Below are 9,913 nucleotides of genomic sequence, written 5' to 3'. Positions count from 1 at the left end.
GCTCCTGGCTTCCCATTGGCCCAACTGTGGTCATTGCAGCTATTTGGTGAGTGAACCAGTGGATGGAAGACCTCTCTCTTTCTCTCTCTCTGGCTCTGCCTCTCTGTAACTCTGCCTTTCAAATAAATACATAAGTCTTTTTTAAAAAAGAGGGAAGCATATAGTATTAAGTGCTTACATTAAAATACAGAAATGTCTCAAATTAAAGATCTAATGATGCATTTTTTTTTGACAGGCAGAGTTAGACAGTGAGAGAGACAGAGAGAAAGGTCTTCCTTTCGTTGGTTCACCCCTCAAATGGCTGCTATAGCCAGCGCGCTGTGCTGATCTGAAGTCAGGAGCCACGTGCTTCCTCCCGATCTCCCATGTGGGTGCAGGGCCCAAGCACTTGGGCCATCCTCCACTGCCTTCCTGGGCCACAGTAGAGAGCTGGACTGGAAGAGGAGCAACTGGGACAGAGACAGCACCCCAACCAGGACTAGAACCTGGAGCACCAGTGCTGCAAGCAGAGGATTAGCCAAGTGAGCTGTGGCTCCAGCCTAATGATGCATCTTGAAGACTTTGAAAAACAAGAACCAAACCCCAAATCAGCAGGAGGTGAGAAATAATAAGGATCAGAACAGAAATAAATGAATTTCAAACTAAAAAAAATACAAAAGCAAACAAAACAAAAAGTTGTGTTTTTTGGAGAAGATAAACAAAACAGACAAACCTCTAGCCAGAGTAACAAAGGAAAAAAGAGAAAAAAAAACCTCAAAAATAAAGTCGGAGATGAAAAGGGAGACATTACAACTGACATCACTGAAATACAAAGGATCATAAGAAACTACCATAAAGAACTATATGCTAATAAATTGGAAAACCTTGAATAAATGCAAAAATTCCTGGCTACATACAATTTACCAAGATTAAATCAAGGAAATATAGACAAATTAAAGACACACCATAAGCAACAAGACTGAGCAGTAATCAAAATCCTCCATCAAGGAAAAGTCCAGGACCCAGTGGCTGAATTCTACTAAACATTCACAGAAGCAACTCCACTACTTTTCAATATATTCCAAAATATTGAATCGTATGGAACTCTGTTAAACCCTTTTTTGGGGCCAGTATCAATTTGAAACCAAAACCATAAACATAGCACAAGGAGAATACTGCAGACGTATATACTTAATGAATATATATGCAAAGATTCTCAACCAATACTAGCAAATCAAATCCAAAATCACCTAAAAATATACATAACAATCTAGTGGGTTTTATTCCAGAAGTGCAAGGGTGGTTCAACATTCACAAATCAATAAATGTCATAAATCACAATAATATGAAAAACAAAAACCACATGGTCATGTAAATAGAGGCAGAGAAAGCATTTGATAGATTCAATGCTACTTCATGATAAAAATCCTCCACAAATTAGGCATAGAAGGAACATTCCTGAAAATTATAAAGGCTATATATCACAAACCAACACCCAATATCACAATGAAAAGAGAAAAGCTGAAAGCATTTTCCTTCAGATCAGGAAGAAGACAAGGCTGTCCACTTTTGTCAAATGGTACTGGAATTCTTAGCAAGAGTAATTAGGGAGGAGAAAAAAATAAAGGGTGTCAAAATTGGAAAGCAGAGTCAAATGATCCATGTTTGCAGATAACATGATATTGTACATGGAAAAATTTAAACACTCCATCAAAAAGTTGTAGGCTACATAATAAATATACAAAAAACAGTAGCTTTTTAATATGCTAATAATGAACTCACTGAATGAGAAGTCAAGAAAGAAACACCATTTATAATAGCCACAAAAAAATCCAATATTTAGGAATACATTTAACCGAAGAAGTGAAAGATATCTACAATGAATATTATCAAACATTGAGGAAAGAAATCATCAAGGACAAAAAAAAAAATGGAAAGATACTCATTGTTCATGGATCAGAAGAATCAATATCATTAAAATGTCTGTATTACCTAAAGCAATCTACAGATTGAATACAATCCATACCAAAATACCAATGACATTCTTTACATAATTAGAAAATACAATCCAGAAATTCATATGGAATCACAAAAGACCCAGAATAAGCAAACCAATCCTGAGCAAGGCAAATCAAACTGGAGGCATCACAATACCTGACTTCAATGCATACTCTAAAGCTATAGTAACTAAAACAGCATAGTACTGGCATAAAAACTAATACATAAATCGATGGGGCAGAATAGAGAGCCCAGAAAATAATCTATGTAAAAAGAGCCAACTGACTTTTTTTTTTTTTTTTTGCCAAAAGTTCTCAGACCATACAGTGGAGAAAGGATAATCACTTCAACAAATGGTGCTGGCAAAATTGCACCTGCACTCAGCCAAGCAGAAAAACCTGACTCGGGGTGGGGGGTGGGGTGAAATAACAGGAGTTTAGGACCTAGTGAATGTGTGGTGCTAATGAAAAAAGAGACGGTGGGTGAGAGAACTCACAGAGTTCACATGAGTACTCTCCAGAGACGCTACAATTCAGTAACCTTGGAAACACAGTGGGAGACTGCAGGAAGTATTTGAGCCCACACTGAGAGCAGAACAGATTCCCTGTGTGGTCCTTGGGAAAGTGCAGGCGAATGATATACCCACAGGAGCCAGAGATAGGAAGCTGATACCTTCAATTCTGCTCAGCTGTGTGGAATTAATTCCCTTCTGAATCAAAAAAAAAAAAAAAAAGAAAGAGAAAGAAAGAAAGAAAGAAAGAAAGAAAGAAAGAAAGAAAGAAAAGAAAGGAAAAAAGAGATTTACCACGCCTAACCTGGGAGTGTCACTTTTGGCACACCCTTACCCTTGAGGAAGCAAACAGAGCTCTCTGGCCACACCCATCTCAAGCCTCTAAGGCTCCATCAAAAGCAGACAGTCCACTTAATACAGTCATAGTATAACAAGCAAAAACACCACAGTGAAGGAAGAAGAATCCAAAGAATATCTCCACAATGCCAAGCAACAAACGCAGAAACCGAGGAAACAAGAACAAGGAAGACATTATGACACCTCCAAATGAACAAGACACCCCCAAGCCAAGATTATGAAGATGATGAGATGGAAGAAATGCAAGATACAGATTTCAAAAAATTTATGATAAGAACAATTAGAAGTTTTCAAAAACAAAATGCTTGAGCTACGGAAATCCGTACTGGACAGGACAGAACATCTCTCATGTAAATGAAATCTTAAGGAGGAAGCAAAATGAAACGCAGAAACTAGTAGAACAGGAAAGTGTGATAGTGAAGAGAAATGAAGAACTCAATAGATTAAATGACAAACACATTAGAGAGCCTTGAAAACAGAGTCAGTGAAACAGAAGAGAGAATATCGGACTTAGAAGACAGAGCACAGGAAAGTATACAGTCAAACCAGAGAAAAGAAGAGGAAATTAGAAATCTAAAAAATATTGTTGGGAATCTACAGGATACTATTAAAAAAACCCAACATTCGGGTTCTAGGAGTTCCTGAAGGCATGGAGAGGGAGAAAGGATTAGACTGCCTTTTTAGTGAGATACCAGCAGAGAACTTTCCGGGTTTGGAGAAGGACAGAGACATCCTAGTACAGGAAGCTCAGAGAACCCCTAGTAAACATGACCAAAAGAGATCCTCACCATGACACATTATAATCAAACTCACCATAGTGAAACATAAAGAAAAGATTCTAAAATGTGCAAGAGAGAAATGTCAGATTACTCTCAGAGGATCTCCAATTAGAATCACAGCAAACTTCTCATCAGAAACACTACAGGCTAGAAGGGAATGGCGAGACATAGCCCAGGTACTAAGAGAGAAAAACTGCCAGCCCAGAATATTATAACCTGCAAAGCTCTCATTTGTGAATTAAGGTGAAATAAAGACCTTTCACAGAAAACAGGAATTGAAAGAATTTGTCATCACACATCCAGCCCTGCAAAAGATGCTTAAAGATGTGTTACACACAGAAACACAGAAACACAGTCATCAATATGAAAGAAAGTAAAGGAAGGAAGCCTCAAGCAAAAGATCACAGGAATTTCAAAGCATATATTAGAAAATATCTTTGGCAAATGGCAGGGCAAAGTTACTACTTATCAATAGTCACATTGAACGTTAATGGCCTGAACTGTCCAGTTAAAAGAAACAGATTGGCTGATTGGGTTAAGGAACATTTGCTGATTACAAGAAACACATCTTTCCAACAAAGATGCATATAGACAGAAAGTGAAAGGCTGGAAAGAGATATACCATGTCAACAGAAATGAAAAAAGAGCGGGCGTAGCCATCTTAATATCAGACAAAATAAACTTTAATACAAAAACTGTTAAGAGAGACAAAGAGGGGCACTATATAATGATTAAGGGATCATTTCATCAGGAAGATATAATGATTATCAATGTATATGCACCTAATTACAGGGCACCGGTTTATCTAAAAGATTTTTAAGGGACTTAAAGGGAGACTTAGACCCCAAACAATAGTACTGGGGGATTTCAATACTCCACTCAGAAATAGACAGATCATCTGGACTGAAGATCAAAAAGGATACAGTAGATTTAAATGACACTATAACCCAAATGGATCTAACTGATATCTACAGAACCTTTCATCCTACACATAAATAATTTACATTCTTCTCAGAAGTACATGGAAACTACTCCAGTATTGATCACATACTAGGCCATAAAGCAAGTCTCAGCAAATTCAAAAGAATTAGAATCATACGACGCAGCTTCTCAGACCACTGCAGAATGAAGGTGGAAATTAACAACTCAGGAATCCCTAGAGCATATGCAAATGCATGGAGATTGAACAACATGCTCCTGAATGAACAATGGGTCATAGAAGAAATTAAAAGAGAAATCAAAAACTTTCTGGAAGTAAATGAGGATAACAGCACAACATACCAAAACTTATGGGATACAGCAAAAGCAGTGTTAAGAGGAAAGTTTATATCAATAGGTGCCTACATCAAGAAATTGGAAAGGCACCAAATAGATGAGCTTTCAATGCATCTCAAGGATCTAGAAAATCTGCAGCAAACTAGACCCAAATCTAGTAGGAGAAGAGAAATAATTAAAATCAGAGAAGAAAACAATAGGATTGAATAAAAAAATTACAAAAAAATCAGCCAAACAAGAAGCTGGTTTTTTGAAAAAAATAAACAAAATTGACACCCCATTGGCCCAACTAACTAAAAAAAGAAAAGACCCAAATCCATAAAATCAGAGATGAAAAAGGAAACGTAACAACAGACACCACAGAAATAAAAAGAATCATCAGAAATTACTACAAGGACTTGTATGCCAGCAAACAGGGAAACCTATCAGAAATGGATAGATTTCTGGACACATGCAACCTACCTAAATTGAACCAGGAAGACATCGAAAACCTAAACAGACCCATAACTGAGACAGAAATTGAAACAGTAATAAAGGCCCTCCCAACAAAGAAAATCCCAGGACCAGATGGATTCACTGCTGCATTCTACCAGACATTTGAAGAAGAACTAACTCCAATTCTCAAACTATTCAGAACAATTGAAGAAGAGGGAATTCTCCCAAATTCTTTCTATGAAGCCAGCATCACCTTAATTCCTAAGCCGGAAAAAGATGCAGCATTAAAAGAAAATTATAGACCAATATCCCTGATGAACATAGATGCAAAAATCCTCAATAAAATTCTCGCCAATAGAATGCAACAACACATCAGAAAGATCATCCACCCAGACCAAGTGGGATTTATCCCTGGTATGCAGGGATGGTTCAATGTTCGCAAAACAGTCAATGTGATACACCACATTAACAGACTACAGAAGAAAAACCATATGATTATCTCAATAGATGCAGAGAAAGCATTTGATAAAATACAACACCCGTTCATGATGAAAATGCTAAGCAAACTGGTATGGAAGGAACATTCCTCAATACAATCAAAGCAATTTATGAAAAACCCACAGCCAACATCCTATTGAATGGGGAAAAGTTGGAAGCATTTCCCGTGAGATCTGGTTCCAGACAGGGATGCCCACTCTCACCACTGCTATTCAATATAGTTCTGGAAGTTTTAGCCAGAGCTCTTATGCAAGAAAAAGATATTAAAGGGATACAAATTGGAAAGGAAGAATTCAAACTATCCCTCTTTGTAGATGATGATTATTAATTTAGGGGATCCAAAGAACTCTACTAAGAGATTATTGGAACTCATAGAAGAGTTTGGCAAAGTAGCAGGATATAAAATCAATGGACAATACACAGGTAATGCCACAGCTGAGGAAGAACTTCTAAGATCAATCCCATTCACAATAGCTACAAAAACAATCAAATACCTTGGAATAAATATAACCAAGGACGTTAAAGATCTCTACGATGAGAATTACAAAATCTTAAAGAAACAGAAGAGGATACCCAGCATGATGTGTTCCAGATTCCTCCATTTTGTTGCAAATGACTGGATTTCGTTGTTTCTTACTGCGGTATAGTATTCTAAAGAGTACATATCCCATAATTTCTTTATCCAGTCTATCGTTGATGGGCATTTAGGTTGGTTCCAGGTCTTAGCTATTGTGAATTGAGCTGCAATAAACATTAGGGTGCAGACCGCTTTTTTGTTTGCCAATTTAAATTCCTTTGGGTAAATTCCAAGGAGTGGGATGGCTGGGTCGAACGGTAGGGTTATCTTCAGGTTTCTGAGGAATCTCCAGACTGACTTCCATAGTGGCTTGACCAGCTTGCATTCCCACCAACAGTGGGTTAGTGTCCCTTTTTCCCCACATCCTCGCCAGCATCTGTTGTTGGTAGATTTCTGCATGTGAGCCATTCTAACCGGGGTGAGGTGAAACCTCATTGTGGTTTTGATTTGCATTTCCCTGATTGCTAATGACCTTGAACATTTTTTCATGTGCCTGTTGGCCATTTGGATTTCCTCTTTTGAAAAATGTCTATTGAGTTCCTTGGCCCATCTCTTAAGTGGGTTGTTGGTTTTGTTTTTGTGGAGTTTCTTGATCTCTTTGTAGATTCTGGTTATTAACCCTTTATCTGTTGCATAGTTTGCAAATATTTTTTCCCATTCTGTCGGTTGTCTCTTCACTCTCCTGACTGTTTCTTTTGCAGTACAGAAACTTCTCAATTTGATGCAATCCCAATAGTTGATTTTGGCTTTGACTGCCTGTGCCTCCTGGGTCTTTTCCAGAAATTCTTTGCCTGTGCCAATATCTTGAAGGGTTTCTCCAATGTTCTCTAGTAACTTGATGGTGTCAGGTCGTAGATTTAGGTCTTTAATCCATGTTGAGTGGATTTTTGTGTAAGGTGTAAGGTAGGGGTCTTGTAAGGTAGGAGGAATCTGGAACACATCATGCTGAGTGAAATAAGCCAGTCCCAAAGGGACAAATACCATATGTTCTCCCTGATCGGTGACGACTGACTGAACACCAAGAGGGAAACCTGTTGGAGTGAGGTGGACACTATGGGAAATGGTGGCTTGATCAGCATAGCCCTGACTGTTAATGAACAACTTAATACATTATCCCTCTTAGTAGTTTTTTTTATCTGTTCTACTTAATATGACTGATTTAGATCTGTAATTGATGCACAGTTATTCTTAAGTGTTGAAAATTAACTGAAATGTGATCCCTGTTGAACATGGTGGTGGGAATGGGAGAGGGAAGAGATGTATAATTTGGGACATGCTCAGGCTGACTTGCCCCAAGTGGTGGAGTTGGAAGCATACCAGGGGATTCCAATTCAATCCCATCGAGGTGGCATGTACCAATGCCATCTCACTGTTCCAGGTGATCAGTTTCAGTTCACAGTTGGTCATGGTGAAGGGACTGGGAGTCAAAGGGAACTAATAGACAAGTCTAGTACCTGCTAACGCTAACCGATGGAGTAAATAAAGGGGAGAGTGATCCAACATGGGAAGTGAGATACTCAGCAGACTCATAGAATGGCAGATGTCCTAAATAGCACTCTGGTCTCAGAATCAGCCCTAAAGGCATTCGGAGCTGGCTGAAAAGCTCATGAGAGTATTTCAGGCATGGAAAGCCAAGACACTCTGGCAAAAGATCTCTGCGAGTGAGATCCCAGTGGAAAGAACAGGTCTCCAAGGAGGGAGGTACCTTTCTCTGAAGGGAGGAGAGAACCTCCACTTTGACTATGACCTTGTCTAAACAAGATAAGAGTCGGAGAACTCAGAGGGCTTCCATAGCCTTGGAAACTCATGACTGGAGCATAGGGAGATTACTGATGCCATAGACAGGAGTGTCAATTGGTAAAGTCAACAACAGGAGTCACTGTGCACTTACTCCTCATGTAGGATCTCTATCCTTAATGTGCTGTACATTGAGATTTAATGCTATAACGTGTACTCAAACAATATATTTCACTTTGTGTTTCTATGGGGGTGCAAACTGTTGAAATCCTTACTTAATGCATACTAAACTGATCCTCTGTAAAAAAAAAAAAAAAGAAAAAAAAAAAAAGAAATTATCAATTCCCAACTTGACTCTCACTGGGATTAAACATGACAATAGGTCTGCTCTGATTTCATCATCATTTAAAAAAATCATCTATTATTTTTCACTTTATGTTTCTGTGTGGGAGCAAACTGTTGAAATCCATACTTAATGTATACTAAGCTGATCTTCTGTATATTAAGATAATCGAAAATGAATCATGATGTGAATGGAAGGGGAGAGGGAGTGGGAAAGGGGAGGGTTGTGGGTGGGAGGGACGGTATGGGGGGGAAGCCATTGTAATCCATAAGTCGTACTTTGGAAAATTATATGCATTAAATAAAAGTTAAAAAAAAAAAAGAAATAGAAGAGGATACCAAAAAATGGAAAAATCTTCCATGCTCATGGATTGGATGAATCAATATCATCAAAATGTCCATTCTCCCAAAAGCAATTTATAGATTCAATGCAATACCAATCAAAATACAAAAGACATTCTTCTCAGATCTGGAAAAAATGATGCTGAAATTCATATGGAGGCACAGGAGACCTCGAATAGCTAAAGCAATCTTGTACAACAAAAACAAAGCCAGAGGCATCACAATACCAGATTTCAGGACATACTACAGGGCAGTTGTAATCAAAACAGCATGGTACTGGTACAGAAACAGATGGATAGACCAATGGAACAGAATAGAAACACCAGAAATCAATCCAAACAACTATAGCCAACTTATATTTGATCAAAGATCTAAAACCAATCCCTGGAGTAAGGACAGTCTATTCAATAAATGGTGCTGGGAAAACTGGATTTCCACATGCAGAAGCATGAAGCATGACTCCTACCTTCCACCTTACACAAAAATCCACTCAACATGGATTAAAGACCTAAATCTATGAACTGACACCATCAAATTATTAGATAACATTGGATAAAGCCTGCAAGATATAGGCACAGACAAAGACTTCTTGGAAAAGACCCCAGAAGCACAGGCAGTCAAAGCCAAAATTAACATTTGGGATTGCATCAAATTGAGAAGTTTCTGTACTTCTAAAGAAACGGTCAGGAAAGTGAAGAGGCAACCAACAGAATGGGAAAAAATATTTGCAAACTATGCAACAGATAAAGGGTTAATAACCAGAATCTCCAAAAGAGATCAAGAAACTCCACAACATCAAAACAAACAACCCAATCAAGAGATGGGCCAAGGACCTCAATAGACACTTTTCAAAAGAGGAAATCCAAATGGCCAACAGACACATGAAAAAATGTTCCAGATCACTAGCCATCAGTGAAATGAAAATCTAAACCACAATGAGGTTTCACCTCACCCTGGTTAGAATGGCTCACATTCAGAAATCTACCAACAACAGATGCTGGCGAGGATGTGGGGAAAAAGGGACACTAACCCACTGTTGATGGGAATGCAAACTGGTCAAGCCACTATGGAAGTCAGTCTGGA

The sequence above is a fragment of the Oryctolagus cuniculus genome, chromosome 3 (assembly GCF_051225735.1).
Source record: "Oryctolagus cuniculus isolate XC-2025 breed Fujian yellow rabbit chromosome 3, ASM5122573v1, whole genome shotgun sequence".
In the NCBI taxonomy this organism is placed as follows: Eukaryota; Metazoa; Chordata; class Mammalia; order Lagomorpha; family Leporidae; genus Oryctolagus; species Oryctolagus cuniculus.
The sequence above is the reverse complement of the archived record's forward strand: the minus strand, read 5'-3'. Positions refer to the sequence as shown.